Source organism: Sminthopsis crassicaudata, chromosome 5, assembly GCF_048593235.1.
Source record: "Sminthopsis crassicaudata isolate SCR6 chromosome 5, ASM4859323v1, whole genome shotgun sequence".
Taxonomy (NCBI): domain Eukaryota; kingdom Metazoa; phylum Chordata; class Mammalia; order Dasyuromorphia; family Dasyuridae; genus Sminthopsis; species Sminthopsis crassicaudata.
This window is the reverse complement of record NC_133621.1, coordinates 302,561,154-302,578,876: the sequence shown is the minus strand read 5'-3', so window position 1 is coordinate 302,578,876 and position 17,723 is coordinate 302,561,154. Positions and strand designations below refer to the sequence as shown.

Genomic DNA, 17,723 nt, shown 5'->3' with positions numbered 1-17,723 from the left:
AGCCAAGACAAACCCCCGCCCCCACCCCCTCCTCCCCCAGCCGCATCCTCCATTCCCTCCTCCCAAGACCCAGGAACACAAACACCTAGGTACATTTGCACACGCGCGCACACGCACATATGCGTGCACACACACACACACACACACACACACACACACAAGCGCGCACACACACCCTTGTCCTCCTCCTCCAATCAGGAGCCTTTCTCGGCCTGCCAGGCTCCAATCAGCGGCGCGGACGCCGGGCGCGGAGCAGCTACCGCCGCCGCCGCCGGTCCCGGAGGCCCCGCCCTCCCTGCCCTGGGCCCGTGTGTGGCCCGAGCCGAGCCCGCCGCCCCGGCAGCCCCCGCAGCTCCGGCAGCCCCGCGCGGCCGCTCCTGGGCCGGCCCGGGCCCGAGCCCGAGGGGGAGGCGCGCGAGGGAGCGCCGAGACACGTGACAACAAAGGCTTGGCAACATTTTTGCTACCTAGAATTCGGAAGCATGTGCGCGCGAGGCCCCCGAGCTTGCGCCGGCCCGGGCTAGGACCTCGCGCCGGCCGGAGCGAGCGAGAGGGAGCGCGAGGGCGAGCCCCGAGCGGAGCGCCGGCGCCGGAGAGCCCGAGCCAGCCCAGCTGCCCCGAGGTAAGGAGAGCCGAGCCGAGCCCTGCCCGCCGTACCCCCGCGCGCACACGCGTGCACACACACGCACGCGCACACAAACTTGTGCACGCTCCCGGCGGCCTCACTGACGCGCGCGCGCGCACACACACACTCACACACACACACACACACACTCACACACACTCACACACACAACTTGTGCACAGCGGATGCACAGCAGCCCAGCCCGCACACAACTTGGGCACACGCAGACACTCGTGCACTTCTCACTACGGCCGCACACGCGGCACGTTCCCACACTCAGCGGGACACGCCGCAGACACGACCGTGCAGTTACAGCCACCCAGACACGCGCAACGGGCTCCCTCCCACGGTCCCGCCGCCGCCCCCCAACTGTCCCCGGGATGGAGCCCCCGCGCGCGCCTCGCTCGGGGCCCGGGGCCGCCGGGGATTCCGGCCCGGGCCGGGCTCCGGCTTTTGTGGAATCGCCCCCCCCCCATGCCCCGCTTTCTGGAGAATCGGATTCCAACCCGGGAGGAACCCAATCTGGTGTCTTCTCCAAGCCTTTCCTTTCCCAGTCTCTGCCCCTCCCCTCTCCCTCCCTCCCTCCCGCTCTCCCTCTCTCTGTCTCTTGTCTGCCTCTCCTCCCCTCTTTCTTTCTCTGTAGCTCCCTCGTCCCTCTGCAGTCCCTTCCGGAGGTGGGGGTGGGTGGGATGCCGGCAAGGAGAAGGATGATCCAGTGTAACCTCCCCCACCAGCAATATCTGGCCTGGAAGGTTTTTTTTGGGGGGGGTGTTGAGGATGGACGGCCACCCCAGGGCAGGATGGATGTGGGGGAAGAATGTTCCCCCTTTTGGACTTCTGGGGCCCTTTCTTTCCTTATCACCCCCCCTCCTCCGCTGGTAAGAAAGGTGTGCAGGAGGAGAGCGCTAGGTTTGTGGGAGGGGGCTGAGTGGCCCCCCCACACCTGTTTCACATTCTTTCCTGCGTGTAGCCCTGTGTCTCCTTGCTCACTCCCAGGTGAGTGTGTGGTTGTGTGCGTCTCTTGCTCCACCAGCCCCATGAACTCATTTTCTCCTTCTGTGCAACTCCAGATTCCACCTCCCCTCCCCCACCCCCCTTCGTGAAGCCAGTTCAGCCAGGGAGAGGATAAGTGGGGGGGAAGCCCCCAAAGATGGTGCCTGAGCTGCCGCAGCCTCAGCTATCTGAAAATCTGGGAAGCGTTTTTCTTCTCCGTGATTTTTTCCATATGTCCACATCTCCCCTGATCTGGCCTTTCCCTCCCCCTCCCCTCCTTTCCCTCCCCCTCCCCTCCTTTCCCTCCCCCTCCCCTCCTGTCCCTTCCCCTCCTTTTTCTTTTCTCCTCCCCTCCCCTCCCGTTTGGTGGAACTAAGGCTCTCCTCTCCCTCCTACCCTCCCCCCCTCCCAGTGTTTTAATGAAAATTAGACTTGCCAGGAGATTAGAAAAAGAAGCTCCCAGCCCTGACCTTTCCTGTTCTAAGCCCCCTCTCAGCTCTGACATTTCATGTTCTAAGGTCCCTTTCAGTTCTGAGCTTCCCTGTTCTAAGGCCCTTCCCAGCCCTAACACTCCTTGTGGCTTAAGATCTCCTCTGACATTCCCTGTTCTAAGATCCCAGCTCTGGCATCCCCTGTTCTCAGGCCCCTCCCAGTCCTGACATTCCCTGGTATACTGGCTAGGCTGGATGGCCACAGAAGTCCGAGCCAAACCTCAGCTTCTGTTCTGCTCTGGGTTCTAAGGGCTCTCCTAGCTCTGACTCTCTGGGCTTTTACGGCTGACCTCGCTTGGTGACAGGAGAAAACTGTTTCTTCAGTGCAGGGATGGGTGAGAGGGAGCTTTGCCCCGGCCCTGCGGAGGAGACAGTGTGGTATTCATTGGTTAAGGTGATAGCCACGTGGGGGAGGTGACAGAGACAGTAGTAAAGTTGTGGAGCTGCTGAAATGCCAGGTGGGGTCAGGGGAAGACAAGCTGGGGGGGACCCTGGGGATCCTCCAGACCAGGGGCTCAGAACCTGACTTACTTTTTGAAAAACGTTTCGATCAAGAGCAGCGTTTCATTGTGAGTGGTCTCCTTGGTAATCCTCAGGATTTTATTTGGGGCTCTGGAAAGCCAGAATCTGTGCAGGGGCCCGGGATCCACGCAGGGTGACCAGCCCTCCTCTGGCCTGACCGCTCCGTAGGACAGGTGGAGGGACTTCCCCAGGGAGTGGTCCATCCAGGCTTCCAGGTCAGCCTTCCTCACTCCAAATCTTGTGGCTCCTGCTGGGGGGGTCAGGGATCAGAATGATGGGTGTGGGGAAGGAGAATGTCTGCAAAGGGCCTTGAATGCCAACAGAAGGAATTTACTCCCATAGTCCTTGCGGAGCTATGGAAAGAGGTGTGTGTGTGTGTGTGTGTGTGTGTGTGTGTGTGTGTGTGTGTGTGTGTGTGTGTGTGTGAAAGAAAGAGACAGAAAGAGAGACAGAGACAGAGACTGGCAGAGAGGGAGAAAAAAAACCAACGATGGGAGATAAGAGCTGTTATTTCCAGGGCATTGTGGGGAAGCAGATCTGATCTCATTCCCTGGTGCTTTTCAACAAGTCTCCTGCCTTTCCAGGCCGCCAGCGTTCCTTCCCCAGAAAAATGAAGGAGCCGCTGTGGTCACTCACGTTTCCTCATCTGTAGAATGAAGGGGCTGGTCCAATGACTTCCCGTCTCTGCACCTCAGTGTCCTTCCCTGCTAAATGAGGGGCTGGGCTGGGTGACCTCTGAGCTAGGTCCCTTGTGATCCCACCAGAGAGCGGGCAGCAGGCCAGCTTCTCAATCACTCACTGCCCTTAAATGACTTGTCTCTGGAAGCTCATTGAAAGCTTGCAGTTACCTTCTTTCTGGAATGGCATCTGAGGGCGTGTTCACCCAGAATGCCAGGCCTGTGGGGCTCCTGGCCCTGTTGCTCCCAGCCCTAGCCTATGGGAGCTGTCCTATATGAAGCTACTCTCCCTCCCTCCCTCCCTCCTTCCCTCCCTCCGTCCGTTCCTCCCTCCCTCCCTCCCTCCCTCCCTCCCTTCCTTCCTTCCTTCCTTCCTTCCTTCCTTCCTTCCTTCCTTCCTTCCTTCCTTCCTTCCTTCCTTCCTTCCTGCATTCCTTCCTGCATTCCTTCCTGTCTTCCTTCCTGCCTTCCCTCCCTCCCTCTCTTCCTCCCTCCCTCCTTCCTGCTTTCCCTCCTGCCTTCTTTCCTTCCTTCCTTCTTCATTTTCTCTTTCCTTCCCTCTCTCTCTCCCCTCCCTCCCTCCTTCCTTCCTTCCTTCTTCTCCCTCTTCCTCCCTCCCTCCTTCTCTGCCTCCTTTCCTTCATAGAGGGGACATCATCTGGCCCCATTTCTCCCTTTGATGGTTTGCTCCAAGCCACTTTGGCAGTCCCCATTGGAAGTGTCCTCGGGCCCAAGACCCCTTGCCCTCTCCACCACACCTCCCTGCCCATTAAAGACCTCACCTAAAATGAGCCAGCTGAGTGATCCCTGGGGTCTTTTCTCCATCTGAATAACTTCTAGCAATAAAATATTTTTCACATGACAAAGAGTTGATTCCCAATGACGGTGTAACTCAGAAAAAAGGAATTTCTTTTTATTTAAGTAACAGTAGTCTGGGACCACCCTTTCTCCCACTTCAACAGGGTATCCTTCCCTTAACTTGAAGATGAAGGGCTTGGATGGAAGTGGGGGGACAGGTTGTGATGATTTGGGGAGGATGAGCACGTGCATATCCCCCATTTACAGAGGAGGAAATTTCCATTTGCCCGCCCAAGTGGTAGATCTGTTTTGAACCCAAGTCTGTTCCCATTTTCCTTGTGTCTTTGGAGTGCCCCAGTCTGTCAGCAAACGTTTATTAAGCTCATGCTTACGTGTCAGGCTCTGTGCCAAGAGCTAAAGATGAAAATGAGGAGCAAAAGTCGTTGCTGCCCTCAAGGAGCTTCTCTGGTGATTGAGAAATGACTGTTGATCAGCAATAAGCGGTGGAATGGAAATCTGAGAACTTGGATTCGAATCCAGGTCTTCGTTTGACTTGCAATATTCATACGAGTCATTATAGCAACATCAGATTCCCTGGTGACTTTGTACTAGTCCCCTTTCTCTGTGGGCCCTCAGTTTCTTCATCAGTAGAGGAAGGCGTTGGCCCGGATGGGCCCCCAGGTGCCTCCCAGCGGTACAAAGACGTTTTCAGAGCATCCCAAGCTTGTTGCTCCCTGGGAAATCTGTCCCCTGCTCTCTTCCCCAAGTCAGGCCTTCCGTTGTCCAACTCCATTCCGCAGAGCTGTCCCCCGGACTCTCCAGGCAGCCTCAATATTTGTTCAGAAGCAGGTTTGGCCAGTGTAGCCACAAGGTGAGAGCTCCCCCTCCCCCTCCCTCTTTTCCCCATAGTTTCATCCCTGTTCCTGGAAGGCTTTTCTGGAGGAAGCTGATGGCCTGGCAGGCAGCCAGGGAATGGGCTCGGATGGCTCCGAGGCCTGTTCTTGTGCCTTCATGGGGGTGGGGACCCACTGGCGGTTAGGATACGGGCCCCACAGCAGCTTTCTGCAAGTCCTGAGCTGGTCATCTGCCTGGTGGTTGGATTGAGTAGAGCTGGAAAGAACCTTGGAGCTTCCCCGTTGAACCTCTGCTGTGGACGGGAGGAAGCAGACCTAAGGGAGGGCAGGGACGAGAATGAGAGTACAGAGAGCTGTTTAGTCACAGATTTAGAGCTCTTCTCGCCTGACCTGCCACCCACACCCTGCCCTATCACCCAGCAGGCGTGTGCAGGCCTTTCTAATTAACACTGGAAGGGGCCAGGATCTCCAGCCAGATCTTTCTGGCTCTACAGAGATGGGGTGCTGGGGAGCCACGGTGGGGCTGTGGGAAGGGCCACTCTTGGTGGCTGGATCCAGAGCTGGAATGTTTTCTAAGTGCCCACCCAGCCCTGGACTTTCTCCCTGCCTTGCCTCCCAGAGGCCCCACCCCGAGTCAGAGAAGAGTTCTGCTCTTTTGTTAAGTGAAGAGTAATCGAACCGGGATTTCCCCTGTGCCCAGAATGGAATTTTGAAATGGATCTGCTGTAATTGGCTCTTTCCTTGGTGGAGAGATTGGCAGCGCTTTAAGGAGCCTGCCCTTCCGGAGGCTGCAGTTTCCTTATCTGAGCATGAGGAGGGATGGGGCCAATCCCCTATTCTAAGCCCCTCCCATCCCCGTTCTAAGCTCCCTCCCAGCCCTGACAATCCCTGTTCTAAGCTCCCTCTCAGCCCTGACATCCTCTCTTCTAAGCTCCCTCCTGGCCCTGACATCCCCTGTTCTAAGCTCCCTCCCAGCCCTGACATCTCCTGTTCTAGGCTCCCTCCCAGCTCTGACACCCCCGTTCTAAGCTCCCTCTCAGCCCTGACATCCCCTGTTCTAAGCCCCCTCCCAGCTCTGACATCCCCTGTTCTAAGCTCCCTTCCAGCTGCGATATCCCCTGTTCTACCTTAAAATGATTTTCCAGTTTTAAGGCCTAAAACTCCAGCTCCTCCTAATCCCAGTGTCTTGCCTCTGTCAGTTCCTTTGAAACTATTACCCTTCTCTCCCCCCATTAGATTGGAAGCTTCCTGGGGCTGTCTTTTGCCTTTCTTTGCATCCTTGGTACTTCGCCTAGGACCTGGCCCTTACAAGGTGTTTAATAAATGTGGATTGAAAGCTGCTTGTCACATATTTGAATGAGGGACGGCTTGTTTGGAACAGCGAGCTCCTTCCTGCAGTCTCTTCTGTTCTGGGGCACCCCCTCCCCAGGCCTCCAAGGCCTCCTTTCTGCCTCCCTGATGTGGGGGTGCTGGTAGAGACGCTCTCCAAGGTCGCTTCCAGCCCCGAGGTTCTTTCTTCCTCCCTCCCCCAGGCCTCCCACTTTAATAAATTCTCTTTGCCACCATTTTGCTAATTATTTGGGAACTCTGTTTTAATTAGGGCTGTTCTTCCCAGCCCATCTGCCTCTCCTGCTTGATCTCCCGGTGAGAGCCACAAGGTTGAGTCTCGGAGGCCTTGGCGGCTGGGGAGGGGGGAGCTGGCTCTGGTTCGTATCCTGTGATGTCACGGTCCCGGCCCCCTCTCATGACCTCTGTTACCTGCTGAGGGGGAGGATGGGATCAAGGCGGGGGAACCCGCTGAGGCCCAGGAGAGCTGATTTATGGATCTTATAAATTATCTGGAAAGGGCTCCAGAGGCCCATCTTGTCCAGCCTCATCCTTGTACGGAGGCAGTAAACTGAGGCCCCCACCGGGGAAGTGACTCACTTCTGGTCTCATGGATTACAATAAATGGGGGGGGGAATCATTGTTCAGTCTCATAGATTACAATAAGGGGGGATCATCGTTCAAGTCTTCTGAATTACTGTAAGTGGGGAGATCATCGTTCAGTCTCATAGATTACAATAAGGGGGGATCATCGTTCAAGTCTTCTGAATTACTGTAAGTGGGGAGATCATCGTTCAGTCTCATAGATTACAATAAGGGGGGATCATCGTTCAAGTCTTCTGGATTACCGTAAGTGGGGAGATCATCGTTCAGTCTCATAGATTACAATAAGGGGGGATCATCGTTCAAGTCTTCTGGATTACTGTAAGTGGGGGGATCATCGTTCAGTCTCATAGATTACAATAAGGGGGGATCATCGTTCAAGTCTTCTGGATTACCGTAAGTGGGGAGATCATCGTTCAGTCTCATAGATTACAATAAGGGGGGATCATCGTTCAAGTCTTCTGGATTACTGTAAGTGGGGGGATCATCGTTCAGTCTCATAGATTACAATAAGGGGGGATCATCGTTCAAGTCTTCTGGATTACTTTAAGTGGGGGGATCATCGTTCAGTCTCATAGATTACAATAAGGGGGGATCATCATTCAAGTCTTCTGGATTACCGTAAGTGGGGAGATCATCGTTCAGTCTCATAGATTACAATAAGGGGGGATCATCATTCAAGTCTTCTGGATTACTGTAAGTGGGGGGATCATCGTTCAGTCTCATAGATTACAATAAGGGATCATCGTTCAAGTCTTCTGGATTACTTTAAGTGGGGGGATCATCGTTCAGTCTCATAGATTACCATAAGGGGGGATTATCGTTCAGTCTCATAGATTACAATAAGGGGGGATCATCGTTCAGTCTCATAGATTACCATAAGGGGGGAGATCATCGTTCAGTCTCATAGATTACAATAAGGGGGGATCATCGTTCAAGTCTTCTGGATTACTGTAAGTGGGGGGATCATCGTTCAGTCTCATAGATTACAATAAGGGGGGATCATCGTTCAGTCTCATAGATTACCATAAGGGGGGAGATCATCGTTCAGTCTCATAGATTACAATAAGGGGGGATCATCGTTCAAGTCTTCTGGATTACTGTAAGTGGGGGGATCATCGTTCAGTCTCATAGATTACAATAAGGGGGGATCATCGTTCAAGTCTTCTGGATTACTTTAAGTGGGGGGATCATCGTTCAGTCTCATAGATTACAATAAGGGGGGATCATCATTCAAGTCTTCTGGATTACCGTAAGTGGGGAGATCATCGTTCAGTCTCATAGATTACAATAAGGGGGGATCATCATTCAAGTCTTCTGGATTACTGTAAGTGGGGGGATCATCGTTCAGTCTCATAGATTACAATAAGGGATCATCGTTCAAGTCTTCTGGATTACTTTAAGTGGGGGGATCATCGTTCAGTCTCATAGATTACAATAAGGGGGGATCATCGTTCAGTCTCATAGATTACCATAAGGGGGGATTATCGTTCAGTCTCATAGATTACAATAAGGGGGGATCATCGTTCAAGTCTTCTGGATTACTGTAAGTGGGGGGATCATCGTTCAGTCTCATAGATTACAATAAGGGGGGATCATCGTTCAGTCTCATAGATTACCATAAGGGGGGATTATCGTTCAAATCTTACGGATTATTGTAAGTGGGGGGATCATTGTTTAGATCTCATAGATTACAATAAGGGGGAATCATTGTTCAGGTCTCACAGATTCCAGTAAATGGGGGGATCATCATTCAAGTCTTCTGGATTACTGTAAGTGGGGGGATCATCGTTCAGCCTCATAGATTACAATAAGGGGGGATCATCGTTCAAGTCTTCTGAATTACTGTAAGTGGGGGGATCATCGTTCAGTCTCATAGATTACAATAAGGGGAGAATCATTGTTCAGGTCTCACAGATTCCAGTAAATGGGGGGATCTTTGTTCAAGTCTCACAAGATTACAATAAGGGGGATCATGGTTCAAGTCTCATGGATTACAGTAAGGGGAAATTATTGTTTAAAGGGAACTCAGGTCATGTAGTTTATCCTTCTGCCACCATAGGAACCCCTAACTAGAGGTCCCCCGGCTCTGCTGGGATACTTTTAGTGACGGGGAAATACCAGCTGAGTAGCTCATTCCAGGTAGAATTCTTCACTCCTTGTACTCCGCCCATAGTGTCCTGGAAAAGACGGCCCCGTGTAGGGCTTTGGGAGTTTTCTGAAGGCAGAGGGACTCCCAATACTTGAGAATGAAGCACGCTGCCTCGGTTTTCTCATCTGTAAAATGAGGGATCTGACCATGATCTCCCCACCTGAGGTGGGGCCTTGAAAGAGGAGTCGAGCCGGGCCTGACTCTGGGCCCCCAGCCTGTGGTCAGTCATCCCTTGGCAGGCTTCTACGGACAGCTGGGGGATTCCATGGAAGGCAAGGGAGTCTGCAGGCAGGGGTCTGTGACTGATAGGAGTCTCCCCTTTACTCCCTTTGTTCCTTCCCCTGACCCCCTTCTTTCTCCCCCTTTTCCTTCTCCTGCACCCCCTGCTCCCCTGCCTCTCTCCCCCCTCCTCTTCCTCTCGCCCTCTCCCCTCCCTCCCAGACTTTTCCACTTTTTTCCGACCAGCTCTGTTGTGACTTTTAGAGAGTCCTCGAGGATGGGGGTAGAGCTTGGGACTTGGAGACGAAGAGACTTGGATTTGAATCCCGCTCCCGCCACTTGTGCTGGGGCTCAGGACAGGTCATCTCCCCAGGCCACTCCAGTGATCAGCTCTGTAGGTGCTTATAGACCCACTGTTTCTTCTTCTATGAAGTGCTACTATAATGGTGGCAAGCTAAGCCTCAAAGGGCATCAGAAAAGTGGGATTTGATAGCTCCCTTTGGGACAAATATCCCTCCTCCAGGGCAGGTCGCCACTCTCCCTCAGCTTCTTTCTTGCCTTAGAGAACTGCCCCAGCCCAGAAGTGTGAGGTGGGATTCGAACGCAGGCCTCCCTGCCTCCCAGCCCAGTGTTCCTTGGATGCAGCCACAGAGACATCCCATGTTGGTTATGGGGAAAAGTGAGTTTGGGTCCTGGTTCTGATTAATAAGTTACCAGCTAGGTGGCTTACAGAAAGACCTCACTCAGCAAGCTTCTATAACTCCCTATTACCTCTAGGATCACATAGAACTTCTATTTGACAACCTTCCTGCCCTCTGTGAGCCAGTGACGCTAACCTCCATCTCCCTTCTCCAGGCCTTTGCTCCTGGCATCCCGAAGGCCTGCCTCCTGGCTTCCCTGACCTCTGGAGCTGCACCTTGTGCAGGAAATCTTTCTGAGTCACACCCTGTGGGTGCCATCCTCCTTAGAGGAGTTTGTATTTGCGCTGTGTCTATCTTACACATTCAGGAATTTGTGTATTGTCTCCCTCATTAGGCTGGAAGCTTCTTGAGTACAGGGACTGGTTTTTGCCTTTCTTTGCATCCCTAATACTTCCTCAGTACAGTTCCTGACACACAGTAGGCATTTAATAAATGCTGGATGCCTAGGTGCTTAATAAATGCTTGTTGACTGCTGGCCTTATTCCCGCTCTTAGAATCTCTGGCACCGGCACAGTGCCTGGCGCCCATAACAGCTCAGGAAACGTTTACTGATTCTTTCCTGTACCTGTTGAGAGAAGGCTTCTCCTCCAGGTAAGGAATCCCACTGTCACATGTGGCATATGGCCCCTTCCTCCCTGACCCCTCTGCCTTCTTGCCCATTCTGGGACACTGTGGCCGATAGCTGGGGAGGTGGTCTCTAAACCAGGATGGTCTGTGGCTCAGACTGGGGGCTGTTCTTATAGCTAGAGCCAGGGGCCAGGTGGGAGGGGGACCCAGAGCCGCGTAGAGTCGCCTTGTAGAACGAGGGGCCCAGAGCCGCGTAGAGTCGCCTTGTAGAACGAGGGGCCAGAGCCGCGTAGGGTCGCCTTGTAGAACGAGGGGCCCAGAGCCGCGCGTAGGGTCGCCTTGTAGAACGAGGGGCCAGAGCCGCGTAGGGTCGCCTTGTAGAATGAGGGGCCCAGAGCCGCGCGTAGGGTCGCCTTGTAGAACGAGGGGCCCAGAGCCGCGTAGGGTCGCCTTGTAGAACGAGGGGCCAGAGCCGCGTAGGGTCGCCTTGTAGAACGAGGGGCCCAGAGCCGCGTAGGGTCGCCTTGTAGAACGAGGGGCCCAGAGCCGCGTAGGGTCGCCTTGTAGAACGAGGGCCCCAGAGCCGCGTAGGGTCGCCTTGTAGAACGAGGGCCCCAGAGCCGCGTAGGGTCGCCTTGTAGAACGAGGGGCCCAGAGCCGCGTAGAGTCGCCTTGTAGAAAGAGGGCCCCAGAGCCGCGTAGAGTCGCCTTGTAGAATGAGAGGCCCAGAGCTGCATAGAGTCGTCTTGTAGAACGAGGGGCCCAGAGCCGCGTAGAGTCGCCTTGTAGAACGAGGGGCCCAGAGCCGCGTAGAGTTGCCTTTTGACGTGGTCAGAGGGATCCACGTAGGTTTGCCTTGGGCACGGTCAAGGCCCAGGGAGAAGGAGCAGGCCCCTTTGGTGAGATGAAAGCTTCAAGGAAATGCAACTTGAGTGCCGCTTATGGACCCTGCATTTTTCATTGAGTTTTTGTGTGTCCAGATTCTCTAATAAAGAGCCTGAGGAGGACCAGAGATTGGCCTGATCTCCCAGCTGTCGTCATCGTCAGAAAGAATAGATTCTCCACCACCACCAATAAAACTCAGGGTGAATGGCTAGCTTCTATTTTCCAGAACATCCATGTTGACGGCCTGCCCTTGGCTGTGTTTTTCTTTGGGTTTCCAGAGCCTGCTTCAGGGGCGATGTGTGAAACCCTTTCTGGCTGGGCTCCCCTCTACAGAGATAGAGGATGAGCCAAGGGTACCAGACTCAGGGGCACCAGGGTACTGAACTTGGGGCTTGGAGGGAGCTTTTGGAAGGAGAAAGCTTAGGCTGCAGAGGGATATTGAGATCCAAAGTCAGGAGGGCAGTTGGCTGACCCCTGCTTATGGGGGGCCATCCAAAGGGGCTTGGTGTATGAGGTTCCTGGCATCTAGTGCCAGCTGATTAATAAATACTGGCTTTCTTAATTCGGACTCAATAATGCCAGTGCAGATGCAGTTAGCCCAGCCTCAGGGAGCTTACATAAAATAAGCTCTTAACTTTGAGGAGGGAAGATGGTGTGGAGATTTCAGATGATCTGGGAAGCTTGGTTGGGGAAAAGCAGTTGTATCTTTCTTTCTTTTTCTTTTTGCTTTTTTAACTGAGGCAATTAGAGTTAAGTGACTTGTCCAGGGTCACACAGCTAAGAAGTGTTAAGTGTCTGAGACCAGATTTGAACTCAGGTCGTCCAGACTTCAGGGCTGGTGCTCTATCCACTGCAACACCTAGTTGCCCTAATTATATCTTTATTTCAATAGAATGGATTTCTTTTGTAATTCTTTAGTTTTTCTTTTATGAATTTAGAAGCCTGATTCTGAGGAAGGTTCCATAGGCTTTCCCAGCCTGCTGGCTAAAGGAGTCCAAGCCAAGTAGAAAAACCGTTACCAGGGGCTGGGGGATCCAAAGCAGATTGTGTTAGAGGCCCTGGAAAGAACAGGGAGAAGGAGGAGGGGACTTTTTTTTTTTTTTTTTTAATTCATTTTTCCAAATTATCCCCTCCCTCCCTCCACTCCCTTCCCCCGATGGCAGGTAATCCCATACATTTTACATGTGTTACAATATAACCTAGATACAATATATGTGTGTAAATCCAATTTTCTTGTTGCACATTAAGTATTAGCTTCCGAAGGTATAAGTAACCTGGATAGATAGACAGCAGTGCTAACAATTTACATTCGCTTCCCAGTGTTCCTTCTCTGGGTGTAGTTGTTTCTGTCCATCATTGATCAACTGGAAGTGAGTTGGCTCTTCTTTATGTTGAAGATTTCCACTTCCATCAGAATACATCCTCATACAGTATTGTTGTTGAAGTGTATAATGATCTTCTGGTTCTGCTCGTTTCACTCAGCATCAGTTGATGTAAGTCTCTCCAAGCCTCTCTCTATTCCTCCTGCTGGTCATTTCTTACAGAACAATAATATTCCATAACATTCATATACCACAATTTACCCAACCATTCTCCAATTGGTGGACATCCATTCATCTTCCAGTTTCTAGCTACAACAAAAAGAGCTGCCACAAACATTTTGGCACATATATGTCTCTTTCCGCTCTTTAGTATTTCTTTGGGATATAAGCCCAACAGCAGCAATGCTGGGTCAAAGGGTATGCACAGTTTGACAACTTTTTGGGCATAATTCCAGATTGCTCTCCAGAATGGCTGGATTCTTTCACAACTCCACCAACAATGTATCAGTGTCCCAGTTTTCCCACATCCCCTCCAACATTCATCATTATTTGTTCCTGTCATCTTAGCCAATCTGGCAGGTGTGTAGTGGTATCTCGGAGTTGTCTTAATTTGCATTTCTCTGATCAGTAGTGATTTGGAACACTCTTTCATATGAGTGGAAATAGTTTCAATTTCATCATCTGAGAATTGTCTGTTCATATCCCTTGACCATTTATCAATTGGAGAATGGTTCGGTTTCCTATAAATCAGGGTCAGTTCTCTATATATTTTGGAAATGAGACCTTTGTCAGAACCTTTACTTTTAAAAATATTTTCCCAATTTGTTACTTCCCTTCTAATCTTGTTTGCATTAGTATTGTTTGTACAGAAACTTTTTATTTTGATGTAATCAAAATCTTCTATTTTGTGATCAATAATGATCTCTAATTCTCCTCTGGTCATAAATTCCTTCCAGGAGGAGGGGACTTTTGTACAAAAGAAATGTTTTTAAATTAATTTTGATTGATTTTTAATGTCATTCTCACTTCTTTCTCCATTACTCTCCCTGCCCCTGGGCCCTTTCTCCACCACAGAGATTCATAGCTAAGCATGTCAGGTGATAAGGTATGGCCCATTCTGTACCCCTGGCTCCCCACCTTTCGCTCTCTGAAGTTGTATTTAGGCCTTGCTGGGTTCAGCAAGCCATGTCCCCTTGGGAGTCACACTCCAGAGCATTTTTCAATGACAGATGCCACACACTGTCCCTTGTGGTTGTTTCCGGCCTGGACCCGGGATGTCATTAGCCTGGGGAGCTTCTGCAGGGCATCGCACTGACGTGCAAAGGCTTAGAGGTGGGAGATGTCATGTCATGTGAGGAGCCTCAGAAGGCCAGACCGGGCTGAACTTGGAAGAAGTGAAGGTTTCCAAGAGGCAGCTGTGAGGAGGGCAAAGGCCTGGAAGTGGGAGATGTGGGAAACCGAGGCCCAGGGGCACTTTCCCCTGAGGAGCTGGGATCTGGCACGAGCCTCTCATTTCAGACCTGCAGAAGGGACTGACTTGCCCACTGAAGTGACAGAACTCAGGTCCAGAGCTCTTCCCAAGTATCTCAGAGAGGAGGAAGGGGGACTCTAGGACCAATGGGGGATGCCGCGGGGAGGGGCTGCTCAGCCCTGCCCCTGCCTTCCACATTCGCCTCCATGCTCTTTTTCAGTCTGCTGGGCCAGCTCTCTTCCCCTCTGGGCTTCCTCCCTCCACGGAAGACGAGGTCCTGCCAGGGCTGGGAGTTCAGTGTTGTAGCATCCCCTGTTCTCAGCCCCCTCCCAGCCCTGACACCCCCCTTCTCAGCTCCTTCCCAGCCCTGACACCCCCATTCTCAGCCCCCTCCCAGCCCTGACACCCCCCATTCTCAGCTCCTTCCCAGCCCTGACACCCCCCATTCTCAGCCCCCTCCCAGCCCTGACCTCCTCTGTTCTCAGCCCCCTCCTCACTCTGCTGTTCCAGCACCTGACCAAGGCCAGGCAGGGCGGGCAGAGGTTTCTCTTCACTCGATGGGTTTTGTTGGACCGCTGGCAGTTGCCGCCTCCCGGGTGCCAGGCCCTAGGCTGCCAGGGGGCTCGGGCTGCACAGACAGAACAGTCAGCTCCTGCTCCCATACAGCCTTTAATTGAGTCAAGTTTCCCCGGAGGGAGGATGCGGCCCTCTGCGCTCCATCAGCAGATGGGGCTGGGCGCCAGGCCCCGAGGGGGCGGGTCTCGGGGCCCCTGACCCCCGTGCCCGCCTCTGCCCAGCCCGGGCCCCTCCCGGGCTGGCGGCTTGTCAGTGTCACCCGATCAGTTACTGTAATGTTACAAAATGGCTGTTTGCAAAGAATGACTTTGATAGGCTGACAGACTCCCGGCTGGGGGGTGGGGGGGAGGGGAGGCGCTGCTGGAGGAGCTTCTCCCTGCAGAGCCTGATGGCTCATTACCAGCCCCTTCCAGCCTCCTCCTGCCGGCCTGGGGCCCCCTTCCCCGGAGCGGCCGCTGTGGGGGCCGCAGGGGGCCGAGGGGGGCAGGGCAGCTCGGCCAGGAAGGCCCCGGAATCCTGCAGGGGCTTAGCCACCACTCGTGCCCCCAGGTGGCCGGGAGCTGCGGAGGCTGGCCTCTCTCTGTTGCTTGATTTCCCATCAGTATTTATCCCAGGCCAAGTTAGGACCCAGATGAGGCTTTGGGAACTGTCAGATATTGCGGGGAGAGTGCTGGAAAGGGGCCTAGAGCAGGGGTCGGCCGGCCTAGTGGTCACCTTACAGGGGTGGGGGGGACTGAGGCCCAAGAAGGAGACTGAGGCCTGAGAAGGGGACTGAGGCCCAAGAAGGAGACTGAGGCCTGAGAAGGGGACTGAGGCCCAAAAGGGGACTGAGGCCCAAGAGGGGGACTGAGGCCCGAGAGGGGGACTGAGGCCCGAGAGGGGGACTGAGGCTCGAGAGGGGGACCGAGGCCCGAGAGGGGGACTGAGGCCTGAAAAGGGGACTGAGGTCTGAGAGGGAGACTGAGGCCCAAAAGGGGACTGAGGCCCGAGAGGGGGACTGAGGCCCAAGAGGGGACTGAGGTCTGAGAGGGGGACTGAGGTCTGAGAGGGGGACTGAGGCCCGAGAGGGGACTGAGGCCCGAGAGGGGGACTGAGGCCCAAGAGGGGACTGAGGTCTGAGAGGGGGACTGAGGTCTGAGAGGGGGACTGAGGCCCGAGAGGGGACTGAGGCCCGAGAGGGGGACTGAGGCCCAAGAGAGGACTGAGGCCCAAGGGGGGACTGAGGTCTGAGAGGGGGACTGAGGCCCGAGAGGGGGACTGAGGCCCGAGAGGGGGACTGAGGCCTGAAAAGGGGACTGAGGTCTGAGAGGGAGACTGAGGCCCAAAAGGGGACTGAGGCCCGAGAGGGGGACTGAGGCCTGAAAAGGGGACTGAGGTCTGAGAGGGAGACTGAGGCCCAAAAGGGGACTGAGGCCCGAGAGGGGGACTGAGGCCCAAGAGGGGACTGAGGTCTGAGAGGGGGACTGAGGTCTGAGAGGGGGACTGAGGCCCGAGAGGGGACTGAGGCCCGAGAGGGGGACTGAGGCCCAAGAGGGGACTGAGGCCCAAGGGGGGACTGAGGCCCGAGAGGGGGACTGAGGCCTGAGAGGGGGACTGAGGCCCGAGAGGGGGACTGAGGTCCGAGAGGGGACTGAGGTCCGAGAGGGGGACTGAGGTCTGAGAGGGGACTGAGGTCTGAGAGGGGGACTGAGGCCTGAGAGGGGGACTGAGGCCCGAGAGGGGGACTGAGGTCTGAGAGGGGGACTGAGGCCTGAGAGGCCCGAGAAGGGGACTGAGGCCTGAGAGGGGGACTGAGGTCTGAGAGGGGCACTGAGGCCCGAGAGGGGACTGAGGTCTGAGAGGGGCACTGAGGTCTGAGAGGGGGAGTGAGGCCCGAGAGGGGGACTGAGGCCTGAAAAGGGGACTGAGGTCTGAGAGGGAGACTGAGGCCCAAAAGGGGACTGAGGCCCGAGAGGGGGACTGAGGCCTGAAAAGGGGACTGAGGTCTGAGAGGGAGACTGAGGCCCAAAAGGGGACTGAGGCCCGAGAGGGGGACTGAGGCCCAAGAGGGGACTGAGGTCTGAGAGGGGGACTGAGGTCTGAGAGGGGGACTGAGGCCCGAGAGGGGACTGAGGCCCGAGAGGGGGACTGAGGCCCAAGAGGGGACTGAGGCCCAAGGGGGGACTGAGGCCCGAGAGGGGGACTGAGGCCTGAGAGGGGGACTGAGGCCCGAGAGGGGGACTGAGGTCCGAGAGGGGACTGAGGTCCGAGAGGGGGACTGAGGTCTGAGAGGGGACTGAGGTCTGAGAGGGGGACTGAGGCCTGAGAGGGGGACTGAGGCCCGAGAGGGGGACTGAGGTCTGAGAGGGGGACTGAGGCCTGAGAGGCCCGAGAAGGGGACTGAGGCCTGAGAGGGGGACTGAGGTCTGAGAGGGGCACTGAGGCCCGAGAGGGGACTGAGGTCTGAGAGGGGCACTGAGGTCTGAGAGGGGGAGTGAGGCCCGAGAGGGGGACTGAGGCCCGAGAGGGGTCTGAGGCCCGAGAGGAGGATTGAGGCCCGAGAGGGGGACTGAGGCCCGAGAGGGGGACTGAGGTTTGAGAGGGGGACTGAGGCCTGAGAGGGGGACTGAGGTCTGAGAGGGGGACTGAGGCCCGAGAGGGGACTGAGGTCTGAGAGGGGCACTGAGGTCTGAGAGGGGGAGTGAGGCCCGAGAGGGGGACTGAGGCCCGAGAGGGGTCTGAGGCCCGAGAGGAGGATTGAGGCCCGAGAGGGGGACTGAGGCCCGAGAGGGGGACTGAGGCCCGAGAGGGGGACTGAGGCCTGAGAGGGGGACTGAGGCCCGAGAGGGGGACTGAGGTCTGAGAGGGGACTGAGGTCTGAGAGGGAGACTGAGGCCTGAGAGGGGGACTGAGGCCTGAGAGGGGGACTGAGGCCTGAGAGGGGGACTGAGGTCTGAGAGGG

General features: G+C 54.9%; 1 protein-coding gene across 1 annotated transcript in view; it reads left to right on the top strand.

Moving 5' to 3' along the window:
• Positions 1-327: 327 nt before the first annotated feature.
• TCF20 (transcription factor 20) overlaps positions 328-17,723 on the top strand; it is a 163,977-nt gene continuing 146,581 nt past the window's right edge. The window contains 1 exon segment of the mRNA XM_074271861.1: positions 328-622. The gene's annotated coding sequence lies outside the window, so the exon portion shown is untranslated.